This window comes from Macrobrachium nipponense, chromosome 29 (genome assembly GCF_015104395.2).
Source record: "Macrobrachium nipponense isolate FS-2020 chromosome 29, ASM1510439v2, whole genome shotgun sequence".
Lineage (NCBI taxonomy): Eukaryota > Metazoa > Arthropoda > Malacostraca > Decapoda > Palaemonidae > Macrobrachium > Macrobrachium nipponense.
In genome coordinates, this window is record NC_061092.1 from 6,565,823 (window position 1) to 6,587,425 (window position 21,603).

The 21,603-nt window shown below is 36.3% G+C and overlaps 1 protein-coding gene across 5 annotated transcripts in view; it reads left to right on the plus strand.

Moving 5' to 3' along the window:
- LOC135206076 (gamma-aminobutyric acid receptor subunit alpha-6-like) overlaps window positions 1-21,603 on the plus strand; it is a 469,276-nt gene that overhangs the window by 328,846 nt on the left and 118,827 nt on the right. The gene's annotated exons all lie outside the window — the stretch shown is intronic.

Consider the following 21,603-nt stretch of genomic DNA (forward strand, 5'->3'; position numbering starts at 1 on the left):
TTGGAGTAAGTGATTCTCTTTACCATGACAGGAAGTTGGTTCCACGCTTCTTTGTTTGATTATCATCTCCCACATTTTGGTGATGGGTTAGAAAGAAGGAAAAGTTGAATTTGTCTACAAAAATTATTTAAAAAAAAAATGGATAATAAAAAACCTTTATCTGTTCCTGTAGCGGTCTTGGGTAGGATGGTTTTTACTAGTACTGATTGGCATTTACTTAATCTTAAATTTCTTTTGTTTATATATATATATATATATATATATATATATATATATATATATTATATATATATATATATATATATATAGTGTATCGTCTTAACCATTACAGCCTCACTTGTAGTTATTAACATATGAGCAGATTTCATCTTCATCCCTTCGCTAGCATGTAACAGACCTTCAGTCATTTTTTATGCTCTCCTCCGAAGTATCAGGTAAAAGGAAGTATTAGTTAAAAGCAAGTAAATGGATTTGCGAGAAAGTATCAGGTGAAAGGAAGTAAATGGATTTCCCTCCTCTTTTCTCCTACTTCGTCGCTGTCATTTCACTTTCTGTATCTCTCTCTGTCTGTCTCTCTTCCTTTCTGACTTTTTCATGTTCTCTCCTTTTGTCTCGGCTGTCTGACCGCCTCCCATTCATATCTACCAGGTTTACCCATCTGTAGCAACTAATGCGTCTGTGCTCCAAGGTTTTTATTCCTCCCTGCATTTATCGACTTACTCCGTACCATGTCCTTTGTATAGAGTACCTCTAGAGGAGTCTGAGTATGGAGGAAAAAGCTTAAATCAGGTTCAGTGTTGATGTTTTGGAATACAATTCTCGGAAAGGACTGGAATATAGAGCAGTTTTATGTGGAAGGCGGGCCTCCCAAACAAAATTTAGATTATACATGAAATGTCTATGTAAAAATTTATATATTTTGAACAAACTATATATATATATATATATATATATATATATATATATATATATATATATATATATATATATATATATACATCTATTTTTTTTAGATATTTTTATATGAAATTTATTTTAAACTTATTTTTTTTCTATTTAAATTTATTTCGGTGTCAATAACCTAGGTGTTGTGACGCTAGTTTTAATAGACTCTCTCTCTCTCTCTCTCTCACTCTCTCTCTCTCTCTCTCTCTCTCTCTCTATAAGTTACATTTACTAGTGAAGCAGAGTACTTAGCAGCGTTTTATGAGGAACAAAGAAAGTTCAGATGATTTTAAATGTTCTGATGGTAATCATTATTTTTACTGGTAATCATGCTCATCCATTTTCAATTCATTTTTATGCTTTTTTCTGAAAGCCAGTAAAGCCTTATCGTCAAAAATTGAAAATATCATCCTATTAAAATGTTTTTTTTTTCTTCCTTTGACAGGTAAGCCAATGTGACCATGATTCACCTTGAGAAGCTGAGACTGGGAGTGTCAGTGAGTTGTGTGTACTTCTCTTTCACGGTAATATTCATGATGTCAGGAGAATTAATAATTAGGTTTAATTCTGGTCAATACCTGTAGGAAGGACAACCGAGTCACGCACGGGCTTCAGGTAAAGTGTGCTTTAAAACACTGTTGGTTAAATTAATCTGGAAAAAAGAAGGAAGTTAAAAAATATATAGTATTGAATTAAATAGTACGCTGGTGTTATGGAGCCAATTGTGACTCACGAATTTTCTACAGTACTTTTTATTAAGGTGAATAGGATGTTATTTTAAATTAAGCTTTTGGAAATAGATCTTGATACGTTGTCTAAAAACCCTAAATAGTTTCCAGTCTGCGATATCTTCCCCTCTTTTCCATTTTCTCGACCAATTTTCACAAAGGTTTTTTCAATTAAAGAAAACCAATGTATTTATGTGTCTTCAGTAATCTTAATTCCATGCGAATAACCTCATTCAGGGTTTGTTGCTTCGATGACCATCGATTTTGTGATGCCTGGTTACGACACTCAACTACGACTAAAATAGAGAAAGAGAAAATTGAAATATTGGTTCAGTCATCTAATTCTATGGGAATATTATAAATCATTGGATGTTGTCTCGATGACCATTGATTTTGTGACACCTGGTTTTCACACTAAACTTCGACTAAAACAAGAAATAGAGAAAATGAAATGTCGTTTTGAGTAAGACGTCGCTGAAGATTCATGTCCTCTAGACGAGAGGACAGAGACGTTAATCGCCTCCGCGGAGAGCCCTGGTTTCACGGGGAATTTCTTCGTCAACAGGCGATCGTCTCCTTCGGGTAATCAGACTTAACTATTAATCACCGGCACGGCCATAATTTCCTCCATAATTGGTCTTTAATCATTAGGGTTTAATCACTCTACGATCAACAACCTCGTCTTGATTCATCGCTTTGGGCCATAACGTCGTCATAGTCATCATCATCAAGATCATCATTAGAACCATTGCCATTCGAATTCGTTAAGCAAACCTCCAATGAGTGACGCCAGAGAAGCTGCAGTTTATCAATCAACCAGTCCTGTAGTAAATGAGGGGGGGAGGGGGCACCATTCTTCCCTGCAACAGAATTCTAGCTTACGATATCTATATGTTAAGTCATCTTTAAGACTCTCTCTCTCTCTCTCTCTCTCTCTCTCTCTCTCTCTCTCTCTCATGTTGTTCACCTGGTATTGAATCCTTATGACGATGGCATCTCATTGCAGTTGGTAGTTTTTTTTTTTTTTTTTTTTTTGCGTCTCTATTACTATTCCTATATAGTATCTTCAAAATTCTCTCTCTCTCTCTCTCTCTCTCTCTCTCTCTCTCTCTCTCTCTCTCTCAACGTACAACGAGAATCTTAGATAAAACGTTTTGATAAATGCTCAATATGGGACAAGCACAACAAAAACTGGTCCAAACCATTTCCCTAGTTGTTCGTCATTCAATTATTAGTCCTCAAAATGTGGTGCCCTAAGTTTAATAATCCGGAGAAACAGAGAGAGAGAAAAAAAATAACAGTAATCACACGACCTCAGATTGTGCGTTCGTTTGTACATGCTGTTCATTCGGAGAGCCAACTTGAATTTGGGGGGAACCGCTTATCGCCGCAAGGAGGCGTATACACGAATCCAGTCTGAGCCTCTTTGCCTTCTCTCCTGTAGCGTATACAGCCCTGGGGCATGGAAAGAGAGAGGGGGTTGGGGGGGGGGGGCGGGTTGGGGATGGAGGAATGGAGGAGGAGTTCCAGAAAGGGGGATCAGGCCTCGATTTGAATGTTTTCCTTATCCCCTTTCCACTCAATAACAAAGGTTAACGACGGATGAAAGTGCTGGAGTTGGATGAATTTCCAGAGGGGAGGGGAGGGGGGACACCCCACGCTCATCTCCCTCCCTTCCCTCCTTCCCTCCCTATCTCCTCTTTCGTTTGAATGATGTCAACGCGTCGCGGGTTTCAATCGGCCAACTTTTCCCTCCCGTAGGGTCGTTTGGCACCTTTGGGGGGTGGGGGGTGGGGGGGGGGGGGGGGGGGGGGGGGGGGGGGGGGGAGGGGGGGGGGGGAGGGGGTGCAGGTGCGCTCGTCGTTACTCGCTCGTCTTGCTTCCGTGAGCATCTCTGTGATCAACTCGCCGCTCAGGTTTCTTGATGTGGCCGTGAGATAATCGTGAGAGAGTTCACACAAGTATGAATAAGGTAAACTTAAGAGTAAATTATTGCCAGTTTTGATTTTAAGGTTTAAAAGTTCACTTAGTTTTCTTTATCTTCCAAAACATTTCTTTGGTTTTGTTAATCTTTCAGAATGTATCGTTCAGAATTTATCATATCAAATTAAACTGAGTTTTTACACTTCATTTCGCTCATCTCTTCCTTCTTTTGAAAAGCGACATGGCGTAGTAATTATTATTGGAATCAAAGATAACTACTTTCTATGACAATTTAGCAATGAAACCCATCGGCAAATATATTCAGGAATGCTGTACGTTGCCTTATTTCTAAATCTTTTGCTAGGGGAACATTTTCAATATGTGTCTGTGTGTATGTATAAAAAAATAAAAAAATCATACTATATATATTGTTATATAGATGTGTGTGTTTTTGGACACACCACGCTTACGCCATTGTCGAAAAAGCTGCTCAATCTTAAGAATTAGATAAGGATGCGTACGCGGGTGACCTGAACCAACAATTTCTAGCTTTTTATAACTGCCTATATATATATATATATATATATATATATATATTATATATAATATATATATATATATATATATATATATATATATATATATATATAAACAGGTACGTGGGGTGGTTATACTGTATGGATGAGAGTAGACATAAAGAAACAAAGGCGATGATAATGTGTTCGATTTCCAAACTTTTCTGTGTTAAGACGAAGACCCTGCATACGTATTGATTTCTAGTCTAGCTATATCAGAATTGTCTCAACTGAAAATACATGCGTGATTATCATCAGTAATTAAGAATTTTATTTTCTCTGAAGTGGTTGAAGCTACTCGATACATGGAAATGTATGTAAAGTGATGAATTAAGAGGAAACAAGATATCTTGAACTCTTACAAAGATTAACAGTAGTCACGCACAAGTCCTGCTCTGAATACATGAATAATTGTGTAATAGGTTCTAAATTCTTTATTGAGCTTTCATTGTTATTCGTTATCCATGTGATGAGGACCCATTGATCATAGCTACATTTTCCAAAACTTGAAACCCCTAAGGAATAAGTCGACCCTTCTGCAATCAATCATACTCAGGGTGACAGTTTCACCACTCATCCATCGAAGGTTGATGCTGTCCCACGGCTGACGGACTGATTGATTGATTGACAGTTTTCTGTAAGTCTCAGGAGTTGTTGAGGTCACTGAATCCTGGGTGGTGGTTGCGTAGACTTCAACACTGACTGACGACGGGAGCCAACGTTTTCATCTTGGAAAAGGTCATCTCGTTTTTTTTTTTTTTTTTTTTCCTTCACACGTGTTTAGTATTTGAAAGACTTGGTATTACTGATTGTATTTTGTTTTATTTTATGTGCTTCTGTTTCTTGAATGATATTGTATTCTTATTTATCCAAGTTCGTGTTCTTTATATAAATGCGTCTAATAATGCATACGTAAATTTAATACGGGCATTTTGATGCATATGATTCTTTTGCTAGAGCTTACAAATATATATACATATATATATATATATATAATGTGTGTGTTTGTGTAATATGAGAACGAGATGGGAGAGAAAAGGATATTATCATATTCATAGAGAGTGAATGAGAGAAGTCAAAATTTGTGTTCTTGGTAAAATCATAATAAGAACAGTAGACATTTCGCAACAGGGCAATCGACACTACAGTGATTAACCCGTGTAACGTTATACTTTGAACAGATCCTTTGATTAAAGATAGGCTTCAGACACATGTGATAAATACATTATTCAGAGGCCTTGATTTCTGTAGGTTTCATAGTCCATTTTCATTAGCGTTTTAGTTTTCCTAACTTTTCACGTATCCAAGCTGGTATACCTCGATCACAGTGAGTCACACGAACGGAACAAAGTGCCATTTATGCATTTAACCTACTAAACGCGAAAGGTCTCGTCGACGCACAAAGGTGAAATCGCAGCAAAACAACAAATTTTACTCCCAAAAACGCAAATTAATTAATAAGACATTTTAGAGTTGGCGTTCCTCGTAGGCGAAGTGGTCAACAAGTTAGGCATTGTCTCTTCGGCGCATGCGCGTGTATAGGAGTGTTTGGCACGAGAGAGCTGGTGACTAAGATATAATTCTGAAGGAAGTTCATTTCGACAAGGAGGCTTAGATGAAGTTGGCCTAGGGATCACATTTTTAAAAGACGCTTTATACTTTATGTAGATCTACGTGCCCCATTTATAAGTGATGGAAGACCACAAATAAAAAAGTGTTACTTCTTATAACATTCAGCAGATTGTGGCTGATCTTTCCTGGTGGAAAATTCTGCTCCTTCTGAACAAAATGGCCGAAGCAAAATAAAACAGAGATTGAGAACACCAAGTTGTTTTTTTTCCAGTATCGGGAGCTGTCAACCATATACAAGGCTTCTAAATCCTTTTAAACTGCAAGACTAAAAGGATTATATGCCGAAATATTGACCGAAATTTTCCTTGGCCGCACTGGGCATTTTTGCCGGGTATCGAGTAAAGTTATGGGAGGGATCTCCAGGGAAAAAATAAAGGAATCTTGATACCCCTACCATTCTTTTTCAAGAATTCCGGAAACTTTTTGGAATACACTGGCGATGAATCATTGTGTATCCTTGATAATCTTTCATATATTATTATTATTATTATTATTATTATTATTATTATTATTATTATTATTATTATTATTATTATTATTATTAATTATAAGTAATGGCTACTTCACCCCAAATATATAGAAGGACGGACACCACTCCAAGATCAGTCCACCCTTAGCTTCCCAGCCCGAGGATGTCTGGCAGCTCCAGACAAAAGCTCGCTTGCTTCAAGAAAGAGAGAGAGAGAGAGAGAGAGAGAGAGAAGAGAGAGAGAGAGAGAGAGAGAGAGAGAGAGATATCGTAAATGACTCTGATGACTATGGTATCATAGTTTATCTGTAAAATTCAAATATACACACCAATTTTGACTCTATTTGATCATGACCTCTATAGGCGCTCTACTAGCCTGTCTAAGTAGCATGGAAAAAGCCGCTATTCGGAAAATAGAGAAGAATCTCTAGAAGTGTTGCTGAAGTAGCCATTACTTTTAATAAAGTAGGCTTGAGAGAGGGTCTGCTTCCTAAGTATATTATTATTACTATTATTATTATTAGTCAACGTACAGCTCTAGATGAAAATCAAATGATAAAACGCAAAGGTTCCTTAGTAAAAAAAGAATAAAAATAGATAAAAACTCAAGTACGGCAAAACAAATGTTGAAGAAACGAATACATGATAAAATAGAAATGACGAGAAAAAAAAATTATAGAGTAAAGAAATTAGTTATAAAGTGACTCGGGTGACATTACTCAACAGACCCCTGTTCACCGAGGTTTAAAATTGTATATAAACATATATATATATATATATATATATATATATATACTATATATATATATATATATATATGTGTGTGTGTGTGTGTGTTTTATATATATATGTGTGTGTGTGTGTGTGTGTGTGTGCGCGCGCGCAATAGTAAGTTGGAAAGAATATTTCAAGTCGGCGGCATAAGTCAGTTGAAAATAAACTCAACTGGATGTGCCTCCGTGGTTAAGCATCGTTTACTGATGAGAATTTAATTAAAAGTCACAATCATATAACACTAGATTATTGGCCTATGGTCATGGTTGGTTTAGTAATGGAAATATCTCGAGATAATGGCTTCTCGATCGCCAGCGGGCATAAAATAATTAGGTTTTCCCCAATGCTCTCACGTGTCCTAATTTTTCTGTCAATACAGCATCCGCAGAGGAAAGAAGAATGAGACTTTTCCATAGAGGCTATATAGTGCCGGACAATGGACTTTGTTGTATTAATTCAAAATGTTTATAATACTGTGCTCTGAGTAAGCCCATATCTGACTTGTCTGGTGTTCCACAGGGTAGTGTCGTAAGACCGTTGTAGTTTTAGTCTGCTTAATTGTGAGAGAGCTAGCCATCTACTTCACTATTTTGTTAAAATCATTGTTAAGAGATATTTGTGTGTCTAGATGTGAGTAAGACCTTTCAAACCCCCTTCAGATTTCCACTTGAACACATTTATTTTATTACAGAAGTAAATTTTCCCCATTAATTTAAATGTGATCCTTCTGCGTTAGTTTTTTTTATTCTTTTTTTTATAGAATGTCACTAACCATATCTTGCCTTGGTTCCACTGTGTTATTTTGATATAGGTTTTTTTTTTCTTTTTTTTAATAAGAATGTCGCTAACCGTATCTTGCCTTGGTTCCACCGTGTCATTTTGATACAAAACTTGGGGAGTTTCTCCTGACAGTGTTATGTTTTCTGATGCTCGTAAGATTAAGAAATGATTCAATGCGGCCAAGAAGCAATTATTAATTTTAAGCATCTGCTTATTTACCTCTTTATTTAAGCTTACCAATTTTTTTTGTTTTTTTACTGAATTTGTTCCTGTTTTCTACTGGTCTTTATTTCCATGGTTACTTATACTACTTGATTTTTCCCAAATATTTGACAAACATTAAACCGTGGGGGATATCATGCTAATAGATACACAATCGCAAACTAATGGAAGAGATTTCCAAGGAATCTAAACTGTCGTAAAACAATTGATGGTTGAAAGAAATGTAATAAATGTAAAGATAAATTTAATAAAGCATGTGAAGAACGACTTTCATACGTTATGGAAAGGACGTAGTTATTAACGCATTATTATTCAAGATAAACTAACTGAAACATCAAATAAAAAAACTGTCAAAAGTGGGAAAAAAGCAATTATAAAAGAAACTTATGAACGCATTTATAAATCAAACAGAAAAGCGTTTAAGTCAAGCTTGAGAGTCGAGTGAAGAATCCCCGAGACGAAAATATATTCAGCAAATATATCTTTCTTAACCAACAACGAAATAACAAATCGAGAGAGATGTATCAAGAGAGAGAAACGTATCACACACAGTATATCAGAGGGAGGAGGAGGAGGAGGACGAGGAGGAGGACGAGGAGGAGGAGGTATCAAGGAGAGAGAAACGTATCACACACCAGGTATATCAGAAGGAGGGAGGAGGAGGAGGAGGAGGAGGAGAGGAGGAGGAGGAGGACGAGGAGGAGGACGAGGAGGAGGAGGAGGAGGAGGGGCTGAGGAGAAGCGTACGAAAAACGCCCAGGCATAGCCACATAGGAGCGAGGCGAGTTGTATGCCATGGCAGTGCATTAAATAAGAGCTCCGGGGTGTTCAAACTCGTGTTACGTTCGATGTCCTCAGAGATGTATTAGGGGCGAATGCATTACACACCATTTCTGGGAAGCACTGTTTGGGAAATGCATGGCGGGATGCATCGGGCTAATGTCTACGCGTCAGGGGAATGTATTACCTAATGCTTTGGCTGAGAGAGAGAGAGAGAGAGAGAGAGAGAGAGAGAAAGAGCCAATAAAGAGATGATGAGGGTTATGATACTGGTGATCAACTGTTAGCAATTGGTTAAGAAATCTTTGGTTTTGATCTCTCCCTGATTTATGTGTTAAGTTTTCTTTTATTTAAGAACTGGCTCTGTTGCAGTGTTATTGCAGAAACGGAGACACTTGGAGAAATCACGTAGTCAGGAAGGGGAATCTCTCTCTCTCTCTCTCTCTCTCTCTCTCTCTCTCTCTCTCTCTCTCTCTCTCTCAGCTCAGTGGGAAAATAGAAACGGGGAAACTTGGAGAAATCCTTCAGTCAGAAAGTGGAATACCCTACTTAAATATTCTCTCTCCTCTCTCTCTCTCTCTCTCTCTCTCTCTCTCTCTCTCTCTCTCTCTCTCTATAGATTGTGGCTGGCAAATGACAATCAGTTTTCCATTCCTGTTGTATTTTACCAAGAAACGGAAAAGAACGCACACGTAAACTATAGAGGTGGTATGATGTCCCTAGAGGCTTGCATATGATGTCGGGCTGCTTTGTATTTCTGTATTTCTTCCGGATGTGTTTCCTCGTATATATTTCCTCTCACATTTGTGGGAGCGTGACCAGGGTTTCATACAAAGTCCGTTAAAACACTTCCTATCTCACCCCCGTAGCATCATGCATAATACAGATATAACAGTGAGGGTTTGGACACGAAGTTTGTAGGAAGTCAGAGCTTTCTACTATATAAGAGAGAGAGAGAGAGAGAGAGAGAGAGAGAGAGAGAGAGAGAGAGAAGCTCCTTCAGTTAAGGGGTCTGCGGGGAATGAACTATGATTTTCAGCCTTTTTGCTTATAGTTTATTGTAGTTGCGTATAAACCTATTCGTTTATTGTGGGTGCTTTGATTTTCGGCCTTTCCTTAGATTTAGTTTATTGTAGTTGCTTAGAAACCCATTCATTTATTGTGGGCTCTTGAAATGTTCGTAGATGTCCACAAATAACCTTGAGAGATCTTATAGATATACACAGATTGTGACTATTGTGCAATTGGTAAAGGAATCTTGTTTAATTGTACATTAGAGATGTTTGAGTATGTATGTATATATATATATATATATATATATATATATATATATATATATATATATATATATATATGTATATATATATATATCTAAGGCTTCACTGCCAGCCTCCTGGAATTGAAGATGTCGATGGTTCGTGCCCGTCGGCCGACAATTCTAGTTGCCTAAGAATTCCCTTTGGTTAAGCATATATGAAAATATATTAATTCCAAGGTAGAGCGAATTTTGATATTAAAGGACATTTGTAGCTCGATATATATATATATATATATATATATATATATATATATATCTATATATATATATATATTTATTATATACGTCGTCCGCAGTTACTGTATGGGTTTTTGTCGCTAATTGGCTTCGAAGGAAAATAAAGCCATACTTTATATTCTGCAGTCAGATCACCAGTGTATTTTTAGATATGTAGTCTCAAATTCAGTCTTTTAAATACACTCATTTATTTTTAAATTAGCATTAGTGTGAGACGGGAAATTTTCTCTTTTCCAAAGTAGATAAGTTTCTTCCCTGATTTAATAGGTAAGGGATGACTGTTGCCATGGGACTGCTATTTTCTTTATTTCTGGGGGCACACCTTTTTTATGGCTAAAATGGCTCATTTAGGTCCTAGACATGATAGATTGCCTATGATTCAGTCACATCGAGCAGTAAGGTAAAGGAGGTAGGGTCCCAAAAGCGAAAATGACACCTCGGAATCTGGAAAGCCACGGCATTTGGGAACTTGATACGAAGGAAAAGGAGGTCTTGGGAAATTGTTTAGGAGCAGGTGCAAATATTTGAACAAATGCGCACTCTGCAAGGCTAATCTGAAAACCTAAAAATATTTGGAGAAATGGGAAGATGAACTAACTGTACTTTCATCTGACGCGTTAAATTGTTACCGGTTGAGGGGGAAAGAGAAACTGGCAGCAACTGTCGTAGGGAAATTGAATCTGACCAAGTTATGGGATCCCTTTTCATATGGGGTCTTAAGGCCAGACCTGACTGACAAACAAAGAACAATATGGGACTGAGGGAGAACAATAGAGCCGTCCATAGAGGAAAGGAGAGGAGAAATATGGAGGGTTTAATCAGCGGCAGAAGCCTAAATAGGAGGGGAGGTAGAATGAAGAGCGTTACTGATAAAAAGAGGAAAAAGGTAAGAGAGCGTGAGATTGAGGATTACCACTGGAAATGCAGAAGGGAGCTGATGCTGCCACATCGACGACTAGTGAACTGATTCAACAGTCTAGAAGTGGCTTTTTAAGGACTGGAATCAGTCCATGAGAAGGGAGATTTGCCAAAGAGCCTTGTGCCACCGTATGTGGAATGCCTTTCAGATGTATAGTTAGCTTCATGAATTTCGGCACACATTACGGTAACCTAAGGAAACGTATATCGTCACGATTGACATCTCTTTTTCATTTGTCGAACGTGATTTTTGTCACGCATTTAAACGTTTATTAACTTTATTGTCAACAGTGTGGAGTTACCAGATGTGCCCTGAGGTTGCCATATATCTCGAAATTCTCGAAAGCAAATGTACACAGCAACGACTATACATACCCCAAGGATGCAAGCAAGCACAAGTAAGATACGGTGGATTCCTAGGGATTCTTGCCTTGTAGAAGCCCAAATTCTTAAAACCCGACTGTACAGAGCAACGTCCAGAGACGCCCCAAGGATGAAACCAATTTCACTTATAATACGAACATTTGTTGACGGTTTTTCCTTGTAGAAGCCTTATGAACATGTCTCCATGAATATGATCTCTATTACTAGCAATACAAAAGGTAAAAATCGCCTAACTTCACTCGGTGAGCGAACCTATTTGCAGAACGCTCTCGCCTCGTGCACGGGTTTACTAATGCACCAGTCCACAGGAGAGACACCAGGCCAGCGGCCGCACATTAATGACATGAGGTTGGTAATGGCACTGCATACGTCAATAATACACCGCCCCTCAATGTTCAACACCGAGGTCTCTCTCTCTCTCTCTCTCTCTCTCTCTCTCTCTCTCTCTCTCTCTCTCCGCGGTCTGATAATTCAGGAGGAAACTCGCTGCACTTCGGGCGCCTTGCGAGAATGCTATAATCATGACGTGGGTTTCCCTTTTTAAAGATTAGCCTAAAAAGGATAAAGAAGATTGGCTAGGATATATAATATATATATATATATATATATATATATATATATATATATATATATATATATATAACGCAGTAGGGTCCACAGTAATTAATAATGTAGGTTATAAAGACGATAGTTATTTGTAAAAAATATGTATATTTTTGCGTTTTATGTTATATTATATATGTATATATTTATATATATATATATATATCTATATATATATATATATATAATATATAATATATATATATATATATATATATATATATGAAGATTACAAATGCCCATGAGAACACGTTTTATTTACACGACAAAACCTTATACATTTCGAACAGCAAACTAATGTATTCCTGATCACTGTTGAATGCAGAAGTTTGTTGTTCGAAATATTTGGTTTTGTCGTGTAAACAAGTGGGTTTTGATGGCATTTTAAACTTCATAGAACAATGTCAGATTGAGGAAAGAGGCATATAATTACATGGATGTATGGATGTATTTATGTATTTATGTATGTATGCATGTATGTAGGCATATATATTTGTATATATATTATTTATATATATATATGATATATATATATATTATATATATAATATATATATATCAAGAATATATATTTATTTAATCATTTATTCTCAGCACATTCACCTTTCATAAGTAAATGAGAGCAACTCTTAAAGGATTTATTCTTTATGTAAGCCCCAGTTCAAACGCCTCTCTCTCTCTTCTGAGAAATAAGTAAATAAAAAAAAATGGCAGGTTGGAAGCTACACGTGGAAATGGAAAAAGTTTTTGAAATCATTTTTCAGTGAATGTGAACCTCTCTCTAGTGTTGCCACAGTTCTTTGAAATGTTACCGAAATCAGCATCGTGTTATGTGAATTATTTTGTTTTTGTAAGTTTATATCTGTGTATTTTGAATGTATAAATGATCCTGAAGTATTGTGTGAGCATTTTATTTTAGTAAGGATTTAAGATTTCTTTATGATTTGCAATTTGTGATGCCCAGATATCAGTGAGGGTAATATAGGTCGATCAATCGCTCTTAACACCTTGTTGCACGTGCAGGATGAAATATTTTACCTGTATCCTTTATCTGAGAATCTGATTGCCATTCTCATTCCAAACCTTTATAGACAATTAAGCAATTCATCATTTTCCTTCGTAAACAAACAACAAATGTACCAAGAGCAAAAGTTATATTAATATATTTTCCCTTCTGGAAAAACTTTCATTTTCTTTGAAGAAGTGCAAAAACTATAACGTCGTTCATTTTCCGAAAAAAAAGAATGTAGGTCCGTTTTCCATACAGAACTGAAATTGAAAAGAAATAAAAGGCCACAGATATTTTTAAGGAAGTTTCCTGAAGAGTATTTTCCTCACAGGACTTCAAAAGCAAAAGAATAATTTATGAGATCTTTCTTTCTCTCTGAAGTCGACAAAAGATTTTTATCCCAACAACAAAAGGACAGTTGTTCCGTTTAGCTTCGTTCGCCCCTTTTGTTCCCAAAACAAAGACTTTTTGTTGCAAAAATTTATTAATAAAAGTCGCGGGCGTGCTTCCTTTTTGAAGAACAGACAACTATTTTTTTTTTACCTGCGAAAGTGGCTGAATAAGGAAGGCATTTAGATTTTTAAAGAAAGTTTTCTTCACTGATCTTAAAAAATAAAAAGTCTTTTTGTTTTTCCTTCGAAGAACAGAAAGATATTTTCCTATAATATAAAATGAACGCAAAAGCCATTTATGCATTTTTCCTTCTGTTAAACGTTTTCATGGGAAAGACGCCATTTATTTTCTTCCTCCGATGACTAAAAAGACACCCCATTTACCAATATATCGCCCTTTGTACATTTTGCTAGTATGACAAAATCTTGAAGGAAACCAGCGGCTTTGTAACACCCGTCAGGGCGTACATTCTTACGTATACTCAAGTGAAATTGACGATCCTGTTGGGATTCCGGTCGATCCACGTATGATTCGTCTGCGCCTCAGCGGCGTGGTTGGTATGGTCTTTGCCTGTCACCTCGGTGGCCGCGAGTTCGATTCTCGGCCATTCCATTGAGGAGTCAGAGATGTGTATTTCTGGCGATAGAAGTTCATCACTCTCGACGTGGTTCGGAAGTCACGTCAAGCCGTTGGTCCCGTTGCCGAATAACCACTGGTTCCATACAACGTCAAAACACCGCTCGGAAACTTTTAGGAGAAATCTCTTGACGAACGAAGCGTATACGCACGAAATCGAACGTGTGCTGTAGAACACCATCGCACACTGATGCATACAAACGTCAGTAACATCTCGCCAGCAACACAAACAGGTTGAATACAAGTGTACGACTTATTGGTAGCTCTTAAACAATTCTTCATACGAGTATCCAGCATTTGGCAAGGGTTTGTTGTCCACTTAGTGTCTTTGAATTGTTCTCATTTGTTTGTGATATGTTTTTATTTTAATATAGAAAAAACCTTACTTATCAAGAAAAAAAACAGGGTGCACTTTTTTTTCCTCGGTCCATGAAGAGTGTTACAAATTCTCTTGAGTTAAAAGGAGGTAATATAACTATTTATATACGTTGTTTATTATACGCAAAGTAACATTCTCCATAGCAGCTGAGCAAGGACCCAAAAGTTCAAGAAATTTCCCCTTTGTATTTTTCCTTGTGGTTTTCCTGTCTCGCACCTTTTTTTTGTTTGATAATAGGAAGAAAATCTGTCTTTTTCTCCTTTCCGTCCTGATGCCGTTCGCTCTCGAAAAGTCAACTTCTGTCGCCATTTTGTTCTGCGTGGCAACCTCTAGTAGGCCTGAATCATTCGCTCGCAGTAAGCTAACGAATAGCAGTTGATGTCGGTGATAGAAATTAAGCCGTTATGTATTCGCCATCTAAACGGGTAACAGTGGTTGGGACGCTTCAATCACTGTCAGTCGAGAGAGAGAGAGAGAGAGAGAGAGAGAGAGAGAGAGAGAGAGAGAGAGGGCGCTGACCAATTGATGCGGAATGTGAGAGGCAGGGATGGGTGAAGGTATACTGCAGTAGACACTCTTTTTTTTTTTTTACCTTTTTTGTATTTTCCTTTCCTTTTCATTTATATCTTACTGTGAAACAGTTATGGGAATGAGATTTGGTGCTATTTTCTTCGATTATGCGTTTTATAGAGTTTGAATTTCGTACGGTGGAAACACGGACATACATACATACATATATATATATAGATATATATATATATATATATATATATATATATATATATATATATATATATATATATATTCATTTCTCAGTTTAATCCCTGCGCTTTTAATGACTTCTCTCTCTCTCTCTCTCTCTCTCTCTCTCTCTCTCCTTCTCCCTCGTCTCTCTCTCTCTCTCTCTCTCTCTCGGCTGTGGGCCTCATTGACCCTGGCCGGTTGTGACATAGGTCATTTGCTTGATTCGTCGTCAGTCAGTTCTCAGTCTCTTTTTTTATTTATTCTCCCACATTAGAAGGAAGAATAACGTCTCCTATTTTAGAGAGAGAGAGAGAGAGAGAGAGAGAGAGAGAGAGAGAGGACTGTAACACGGCAATTTAGGAACTGGCCGACAAATCAGACGTATGCGGCCAGTTTCGGGCTTGAAGCCATTCAGACAGACAGGAAGAGCAGACATGAGAGAGAGAGAGAGAGAGAGAGAGAGAGAGAGAGAGAGAGAGAGAGTAAAGTCGCCTCCTTTCGCATGATTTTTGGCATTTTTAGAAGTAGGCCCAATTTTGAAATTGGACCCCGTTTAAACGTCCGGTATCCGTATTCGTATCTGTATTCGCGGCCAGTTTAGAAGTCCGGAGAATAGCGCCGAAATGCCGACGGTGAGTGACTGGGGATCAATTCTCTCTCGATTCGAAAGCTGAAACTTATCAAAACTGGGACTTCATCCCCTTTTGACATCATCTCTTTTTGACGTCATCCTGGAGAATTCCAGCGTAACTGCCATCGCATAATCGCGCGACATGAATTTGGAAGCCAGGAACCGTCAGTGGGGCTTTTATGCCCATTTTTTGTTTCAGTGAAATAATGATTACAGTTTCATGAATATATATATATTTTTCAGTAAAATGGGGATATAGATGTCTGAATATCTTTTTAGTGGAATAGTGATATAGTTTTATGAATATTTATTTTTAGTGAAATGGTGATGTATGTAAAGTGTTCAAAGTTCGTTTCGCCGTTTGCCTCCTCCTCTCTTGACGACTACCTGTGTACCAGTGAGTGCTTTTACTAGTAACTTCTGTGTTCTGGGTTTTTTGTATATTCTTTTATTTATTTTTTTAAATGGGGTTAGAGGCCTCATCGCTTTTTCACCTTAGCCATCGTAAAAAAGAAGAAGAAGAAGAAGAAAAGAAGAAGAAGAAGAAGAAGAAGAAGAAGAAGAAGAAGAAGAAAGCTTGCTCTTTCGTATCTATCTCCGAGGAAATAAAAATTAGTATAAAAAACACAAAAACCAGTATAAAGATAATCGATTGCTTCATTACAAAAAATATTAAGAGTGTTTGCTCTTCTCTTGATAAATACTAACTTTCCCTAACGAGCGACTTCTGTTCACCCGAAGGCTTAAAAATATTGACAATTTGTCTCTTCTCTCGAGCGAAGATTATTTCTCCATGAGCTGATATTTAAGGAAGATGAAGCTGTGAATGCTAGTGCTGATGGCCAAAGATTGAAAGGGACAGATTCATAGAGGTACAGGCATCCAAGTAGCAGATGAAGTAGAATGAACGATTAGGCAGATCGCAAAGGTAAAAAGAGCTGTTTAACTCACCCTCTTTTATGGAAGTGAAGCGTGCACGTTGAATAGGAATGAGAGAGAAAATAATAAAGATAAATTCGTATGTCATCGTATGTATATATATATATATATATATATAATATATATATATATATATATATATATATAAAAATCATGTATATACTTATATTTGTGTATTTATAAATGTACGCATGTATGTATTCGGCATAAAACGCCGTTTCCCATAACATGTGGGTCTGCGGAGAAGAAATCTGCATCAGTCACTACCACATTCATACTTGATATACATTCATGCAAATGGAAAGCACATTTATATATTCACGTGCGCATGTGTATATATATGCATACGTTTATTTGCTCACGCCTCATTCTCGTCTCCAAAGCAGAAGCCCAATCGTTAGCGAGAAGACGAAATCAGGCCAAACAAGAAGAACGGAAAAAACATGAGCACTCCACTTCCAAACAAGAAGATCCCATTACAGTCATTAACAGGTGTCAATCGGTGTAAGTGATAGAATCGAGACATCGATAAAATCGGTCACCCGACGAATACGGCGCCGTGTCACAGCGTGACCTGGCCTTTACCGACGGGCTCCGCCGCCGGTCAGTTTTAAAGACGAGGCGTCTTCTCTTGTTTATGTATATGTGTTCCTGGTTTGCTTTTTTTTTTTAAATGTACTTTTTGTATTTTTATGTATTTCTTATCTTTGTGTTTCAGGTTTTTTGGTTTTTCTTATCTTGATGTTTATTGTTTTGTATGTTTTTTTTATTACTTCTCTATTGTATGTGTTATAGTTTTAAAATCCTTCTCTCTCTCTCTCTCTCTCTTCTCTCTACTTGACTATATATATACTTCCTATGATGATATATCATCAATATATATTATAACCTTCCTATTTCTCTTAAGTCTTTAAGGGTGAGGTGGCTAGCCCTACGCCATTTTTCATGATTCCAGCAGACGCTGATATCCACTAAAATTGGCTAGGCTGGAGGGAGCAATGCACGGCCCTAGCAAGCGTGAGCACCACTTCCTAAAATGTATTTATCATCGTAACTCACACTGAAAATCCACTTGTATTTCATCTCGGACTGATGGATTATACCAATCGACGATTTGCAGTGGTATTAAACGTCGTGAAAATAGAAGTGAGCTGGTAGATAAGATAATAGAGGATATATTTTATTGTTCATTATAAATTTTTGATAAAGGATCTAATCGTCGATATTAAGTCTGTTAGAAACTTACTGCTCATGGAATCGGCAGACCTTTGAGATTTAAGGCAGTTTTTATTAACATCATATCATCAACAGTATAATGTTTGTTGTTTGTTTTCATGAATGACTCATACCGTAGGTTATTTGCTTTTTTCAAGACCTATATATGTATTTCACGTTTTGATTCATATGACATAGTTAGGTCATTTTTCCGTTGTTGTGTGGAAAAAAAATAAGTAATAGCTACAGCGTAAAAAAATATTAGCGGTGCACTTTATACCCCACTACACACACACACACAAACAAAAACAATAAATAAATAAATAAATAAATAATATATATATATATATATATATATATATATATATATAATATATATATATCTATCCATCTATCTATCTATTTATTATTATCTCTATTTATATCTATGTAGATAGATATATGGATGAATTAATAGATAATTATATATGCTTATATATATGTGTGTATGTGTTCCCCTAACTGAAAACAACCACATTAAAAACAAAACAAAAAATGTTTTTTTATCACACAATTGAAACAAAACACTGCTTGATACCATAATTGGTTTTGGCCAAGTCCCGCGTGTTCATTAAGCGACGCCAATCTGTTCGGCGATACGAAAAACAAAAGGAACACTTAAAAAAAAAAACTCTTTAACCACCCGCTTTAATTCACTTTCATTAATTGTGAAATATTATAACCCCTTGTTATTTAGATTTGTTTGTTTAATTTGGCTTCTATTTGACGCGAGGTAATTTGATTACCAAAGATTACAATGCTTCATCCATGAGAGTAATTGCCGCCAGTGGTAAAAAAAAAAAAGCGTCGGTTTCCAGTTCGTATTTTTTCTCTTTATTTTTTATTTTTTAACTGGCAACTTTACATTTCTATTGGCAATACCTATTGCAGTATTGATTGGGATGACATTTGCATTTTACGTGAAAAGGTGTCCCCGTTCTGCATGTGTATTATACATATATATATATATATATATATATATATATATATATATATATATATATATATATATATATGATATATATATATATATATATATATATGTGTGTGTATATATATATATATATATATATATATATATATATGATATATATATATATATATATATAATATATATATATATATATATATATATAAATGAGTGTGTGAGTGTATATATGTATATATATGGGACGTATGGCCGGGAAGAACATCCCTACATTACTATCTAAAGTAACTAAAATAGTCCTACCTTTCTAGTGCCATTCTTTCCAAAGCAGTGAATGCTCTCTCTCTCTCTCTCTCTCTCTCTCTCTCTCTCTCTCTCTCTCTCTCTCTCTCTCTCTCGACGGGGGGAAGAGGTTTAGCAGCAGTATATTGAAGTGCTCTTGGCATTGAATGCGGTAATATTGTTAGTATTTCAATACTCAAACATGACAGGAAACTTTTGGCGTTCATCAAATAACCGATTTTTTTTTTCTTTATTATCTTATTATTCATGCATCTGATCGTGTCACTTGTTTAGTTTTCGTTATTGTTCTCAGTGTCATGTCTCTGGCATTGTGTCCACGTTCGTCCTCGTTGTCTATTGATTGTTTTTGTGTCCGGTGGTTTTTCTTGATGTCTTTATTTTCGTGTCTTTTGTTTTAATAGTCTTGCCTTTTCTGTTTTGTTCGTGCTTTTGTCGTTGTTGTTTTGTCCGTTTGTGTCCGTGCGTCCTCTTGTCTCGTGCATTTTGCTTCTGCCTTCTGTTCTTGGCCTGACACTTGAATCTCTTAACTTAAAAGTCACTTAAAAGCCGTTTTGTTGAGCATTTCTGTTGTCAACTTCACCAGTTGCTGCTTCTGTCAAATGTTAATTTTGTTAACTGTTGTTGGCGTTACGCTGGAAGAGTAAGTTTTAGAGGAAATACTTGTGTCTGTATAAAGTGAAAAGAAACATCTTTTTTATGCTTTTGTTTTAGATTTTTTGATTTGGAAAGAATTTTCGTATCCCCATTAAGTGCGAAAGTACTTTATGTTTAACTGTCTTTCCTGAAGAATATTCGTGACGATGCAGGTCTTTAGACACAAAGGTGAATAACGTAAATAAAGTAACCAAAAAACATTATTATTTATAATGATAATTATACTTATAAAGTATAAAAAAAAAAATTATTCTCATAGTCTTTGCCAGTGAATATTTCTGACGGTGCATGTTTTCACACACTAAGATAAATAAGGTAAATAACCATTGATATATAATTAATCATAATGATGACGATAATCATAACTTCAAATTACCGCAAGCACACAAGATCGCTAGTAATATTTCTTGAATATTCTTTACACCTCACTCTTAGTAAAATAACTAATCTACTATATAAAAAGACGAGAAGAAAATAATGAATATAAAGATGACTGCAAACATTAAGGTCTCGATTATTATTACCCAAGAAGCTTCTACTGAAGAGAATATCTCACTGTGCGGAAATGGAAATAGCAAAGATTGTTTCAATTATTATTAAATCATAATTGTCAGTTAACGTAAATAAGCAATTTAACAGTAGCCCACAAAATAAAATATCTGATTAAAAGGTGTTGGTTGACCTGACAACAAAATTAGCAGATATCTGTGATTAAATAAGACATAAATAAGAAATAAAGGGAGTTCATGAAATTCACAAAGCAATTCCAGAGCCGAGTTTTGCATCAACCATGCGGACCGACAGCCGAATTATTTAAGGCAGTTTGTTTGTCGCGTTATTGATCAAAGGTTCGCCAGGTGACTTGTAGCAACAGCCTGAAATCGTCTTTTCTCGTGGCGTTAAAAATGCTCAAGCAAAAACGTTAGAAATGCACGATCAAAAACGTCAGAAATGCACAAGCAAAAACGTTAGAAATGCACAAGCAAAAACGTCAGAAATGCACAAGCAAAAACGTCAGAAATGCACAAGCAAAAACGTTAGAAATGCACAAGCAAAAACGTCAGGAATTCTCAAGCAAAAACGTTAGAAATGCACAAGCAAAAACGTCAGAAATGCACAAGCAAAAACGTTAGAAATGCACAAGCAAAAACGTCAGAAATGCACAAGCAAAAACATTAGAAATGCACAAGCAAAAACGTCAGAAATGCGCAAGCAAAAACGTCAGAAAAAAGCAAGCAAAATCGTCAGAAATGCACAAACAAAACCGTCAGAAATGCACAAACAAAAACGTTAGAAATGCACAAGCAAAATCGTCAGAAATGCACAAGGAAAAACGTCAGAAATGTACAAGCAAAAACATTAGAAATGCACAAGCAAAAACGTCAGAAATGCACAAGCAAAAACGTTAGAAATGCACAAGCAAAAACGTCAGAAATGCACAAGCA